The sequence below is a fragment of the Engraulis encrasicolus genome, chromosome 23 (genome assembly GCF_034702125.1).
Source record: "Engraulis encrasicolus isolate BLACKSEA-1 chromosome 23, IST_EnEncr_1.0, whole genome shotgun sequence".
NCBI lineage: Eukaryota > Metazoa > Chordata > Actinopteri > Clupeiformes > Engraulidae > Engraulis > Engraulis encrasicolus.
This window is the reverse complement of record NC_085879.1, coordinates 48,028,198-48,033,012: the sequence shown is the minus strand read 5'-3', so window position 1 is coordinate 48,033,012 and position 4,815 is coordinate 48,028,198. Positions and strand designations below refer to the sequence as shown.

Here is a 4,815-nt window from a genome sequence, read left to right as displayed (position 1 = left end):
TGAAGGGGAAGATGTATGAAAATGTCCCCTTGTTTGGCTAGTGACACATTTTTCAGAGTGAGACGGATAAACATAGCATAACTAAGCAAGATCACAAGCATCTATGCTACTTTATATCAGCCTACCTGTAGTTTCTGTATCATTAAGTGCCTGTGCTACAGTACTTCAAATTACCTTCATTTATCAACTGATTCAATGTGTTTTCCTTCACATTTTCTTTTCCCAATATCAATGGCCTAGCTTAGATGGGGAACCTATGAGTGCTTTCCAATATGCGACCTTGCGTCCTCCACTTGTGCTTGTGACCTCGCTTCGCCTCCTGGCCCCTCCTCAGTGGAGAAAACAAACTTTCCAGCCGTCAGCCTTGCTAAAACAATTTTTGGGGCACTGTTTTTCATTCACCATCCCAATTGCAAATGATAAAATGACATTTGAAATGTGATTTTGAAAGATATTGAAATATAATGCTGTTGTCAGTGATGTCATCATGACGTATCACTTCCTGGTACGAGGCCACAAGCACAAGTGGAGGACACAAGGTCACATATTGGAACGCAACCCATGTCTTAAGGGCCGTTTGCACTTCAGGTTGTTTTATCGGGCCCCCGATGTAATTTTAATGTTGTGCAGCTTGATATGAAATGACATATTTTGTAATGGAATCTTAGAAAATACATTTGAAATACAATTAAGCTAAATTCAGGGGTCGGACCCTTCGAAAGAAAAAGGTTCCCCACCCCTGGCCTAGGCAGTATGTATCAACCTAAATTTCCTGTAACTCTCTGCAGGAGATGACACTGGAGGACCAGGTCTGGTCTTTGATGGCCTGCTAGAGTAGCGGAACAGGCATGGTGTCCCATCTCCAGCAGGAACACCTGGGGTACCTGTGGGAACTGCTCAGACATGCCGACCAGGAGAGGAAGTGCTGCGGTCCGGACCCACCAGCTCACTTTTTTAAACAAAGTCATTACTTGTAAATAGATGTAAAGCTTGCACATTCAATTGGTTTAGGCACAGAGTTTTACGGGGTTTTTTTTATTTTATTTTTTACATGTTTCAGTATGTCAAGTGCAAATTCTTACTTTGTTTAGTAATACAAATAAAAAAAAACTGAAAACAGAGTCAGCACTGTATTTTTATATCAAGAATAGAAAGATTCTCACAACAACAAAGTTAAAAGTAACATTAAAGGGACACTGTGCAGGAAATGGTCAAAAAAAGGTACTGCAACTATGCTGCTTCCTGAAATTGGGCTGCCTATTGCCAAATTTGATTTTAACATGAATATTTAAGTATTTAACAAATATTTTCGAGTATGGTCCAAGTACAGTCATTTTTGGAAATTCAAAATGGCGGACAATGGAGAAGATCCCCTTTTCATGTTTGAAAAGTGCAATTTTTCCAGTCATAATGAATACTTAATTTGATGCTGGTGGTAAGTATTCATGAAAAAGGTAACATTAGTGAATGGGCAGCATGAATTCTGGAAATAAACAACTAAAAATCTCACACAGTGTCCCTCTAAATAAATGTACATGTTTGTCACTACAGCCCAATAAGCATATTTATTGTCTTCAGGATGTAGGTGGTCATGAGGTGCAGCCATCATGGTCTATCAGCAGCTGCTTGGAACCCCGATCCTGTAGAACGAGAGCACATTTCCAGATGTATGCACATAGTGCTATTACATTATATGGTCAACAATAAGTGTTATTGTAGATGATGGCGTGCAAAGTTGCACATGTGAAATATAAGCAACTGTCTCACATAACATGAAATCTTAATTGAGAAAAATGGAACCGGTTGAAAAATATTGTGCATCACAGTATAGATTGGATACGATTTAGGTTTGAGGTACTTTGGTAGACACACAGCTGTCCAAATATTCTTCATTTTGGTTCTAATTGATGTAATCAACTTCCAGTCAACAAAAAGACATACCGGTATGTAAGTCAAGTAAGATCTAACAAATCAGCTAAAGAAGGCTTTGAGTCAACATACACAACCAACGTAACCTTAAACTAGGAACCTACTGACCTTTGCCCAAGACCTTTGTCTCTTTACTCAGTGCACTTACTGAATTCAAAGATGGCAAAAGTATGAAATCAAGGCACAATTTCAACATGCAACTGTACTGATCATGATACCCTGCACTTGTCAGTACCTAATGATGCAGTATGTGTTCATTCAGCCTTTTTCTAAGATCCTGGGCATTCTAATAAGGACATGGCATTTTGTGTTGGTTTAGATATTTGAAAAAGCCCAATAGAATATCATCTCAGAAAGGGCCACACAAAAGTAGGCCTACATGTTGTTAATGTATTTACAAGTTAAGGGTAGCATGAGAAAAACTGCATATTGAAATTGGCAATACTTGTCTTCCATAAATATAGTAAATAACACACATTGTGGTCGCACAATAGCACATGAGAACTGATACTCACCATCAGAGCTCTAGTTTCTGTTCAAGACTGACGTTCAGATTCATCATCACTGAAAAGAAACAAACGGCAGAAAGACGGAGGAGGGAGTGAGAAAGACACACACAAATGCACACACCATCGGTGCCAGGTAAACAGTTTTAAAATAAAGACTGTAGGTTATGTTTCACCTGAAATGGCCGACAATAACGGGACAGGCATCCATTTGGGTTTTTGGAAGTTGGTGCAAGCGCCCTCCTTCATACCTGCACAAATGGATGTACTGTGTTAGATTCAGATATAAAACCAAGATTTCCAGTAGCTAAATACATCTCTAAAACTATTTTTTGTATCACTAGTCAATACCAAAAGTAGACACTGACTGTGAATAGACAACAGATCTCAGACTCAAACCATGTCGTACCACTACATTAGTCTCAGTAGCCAACTCGGTGCACGTTGCCACATATGCTAGTGATATTTCGAGATAGGTTACATTTTTTCTCACATCAGCTGGCCACTGCACCGCGGCATTTGAACTAAGTAAAACCGTCCAAGTAGCCGCAAATACATTTTTTGGATTGACAACACATAGAAGTAGTGTTAACAACACTTACTGTGGTGTGGAGTAAGGTGGTCTTCCTCTGTGATGAGTGGCGACGAGTCTGATTTGCCTGATGTTACCGTAGCATAGTTGTCTTCTCAGGAGAGCACACAGCATCTTATCTGTCACGTTTTTAACGCACATTTCACTCGCTTCCCTGGACTTTTTAGACTCCGTATGGGGGGTGATCGTCGGGCAAGCCTCTGGTTTTAGCTTAGGCTTATAGCCAATCGCTCCCGGTGAGGTCTTCCATCAGTGGAAGTCGACTAAATCCATTGAGGAGAAAATGCTGGGCTCAGCGCCACTTTTAGGAAGCTATATAGCTAGCTAGCTGTACTCCGTCCATGGCATCCTCCCACCTTTTCTCCCCTTCTTGTCCTTTGGAAATATAAATATAGTGACACCACTCCCCTTATTGCCTTTCGATTGGAAATTACATCCGAAAGTAGCACAATGTGGCATTTTACTACCAAACCGGCGTCAGTTGCTAATCAAGAGAACAGTGTGCTATCGAAGTTTTCAGACTCCTGCAACTACGTTACGTCATCGCCCCCAGAATGCACTGCGCGGCGAAAACATCCGTTGGTCACCGAAAAATGTAGTTTTTAAGGCCATGGCAGTATTTTATTATTTTTTTTAAACAAAATATTTTCGTCAAAAATAATAAGTGTGGTCTATCAGCCCATATTCTTCATAGCCGGGGATCCTTTTAAGGGCTCCATCAGAGCTTGGGCCCTTAGAATCTGTACTACTTCCCCCCCCCCTAGCAGCCCCCCTGTGTGTAGAACCGCTGCTGGATATGTAAGAATATGTTTCGTGTTTTATTGCAGGGAGGGGCTGACACTCCACTAGAAGTCCCCACTCAATATTTGGTATGATTTTACAACTACCGTAAAATACAATATTCATACCACTGGAAATGCCGGCAACATTGCTCAGGGTTTGAGTCAGGCCTGGGCTGCCTGTCTCCCAATCCCACCCTATCTCTCTCTCCCAGGGGCACTTAACACATTGAATACCGGCGGTGCTCACGGAATTATGTCGTAGAATACCAGCGTTCTAAGCCCTTTTTTACGTTTTTTTGTAGACTCACAGCTTATTATGTGATAGGGCCACTGAAATATGTTATGACTCGTTTGAAAGTGGAGACGCTGCCCTCTTAGTAGGTGAAAACTGTGTGTCTCTACGAGCTTTTATTGCCGAGTAAACCCACGCTAAACCGAAGAGGGTATCCATGGAATTCAGCTACAATCGGAGATATTGAGGTTTTTGTGAAGGGTGCGCTTCTTCAGAATGTGACGAGTTTGAAAGGGGATGAGTTGGTTTTAATCACAATTTGGTGCAAGGTTAGCTCTGACACACATCTTCCTGCACGTCAAGACACACCTCCTGCTCTAAAACCACTACGACACCGCAATCAATGCCCTTCGAAATCCACGTTTTTCACACAGACTGAACACAAGCTCTTTGCACACATGCAGAAGGTCGGACATTTGCTAAAATAGTTCCCGATGACTCCCGAAATAATAGCCCAACATTGACAACAAATCCCAATGATATGATGCTTAGATGTAGCCCATCCGATCCATATGTAGCCATCTATGCTAGCTTCTGGCTTTTCACATACAGGAAGACAGTTCAACATAGGAGTGAATAATCAAATAAAATTATCTGGTTGGCGATCAAACTTCTAAATCGGAGCGCATTACTCCAATTACAATTCGGGTGCCATTTTGATCCAAGGAGCTGGTAAAGGTCTAGGTAGCAAGCCAGAAAGTTCAAGATACTCCT

The 4,815-nt window shown here is 41.3% G+C and overlaps 1 long non-coding RNA gene across 1 annotated transcript; it reads right to left on the bottom strand.

Moving 5' to 3' along the window:
* Positions 1-1,376: 1,376 nt before the first annotated feature.
* LOC134439915 (uncharacterized) lies at positions 1,377-3,538 on the bottom strand. The gene is made up of 3 exons (XR_010032898.1): positions 2,612-3,538; positions 2,445-2,493; positions 1,377-1,640 (listed from the first exon to the last, which is right to left on the bottom strand). It is a non-coding gene; the product is annotated as an uncharacterized LOC134439915 (long non-coding RNA).
* Positions 3,539-4,815: the final 1,277 nt, after the last annotated feature.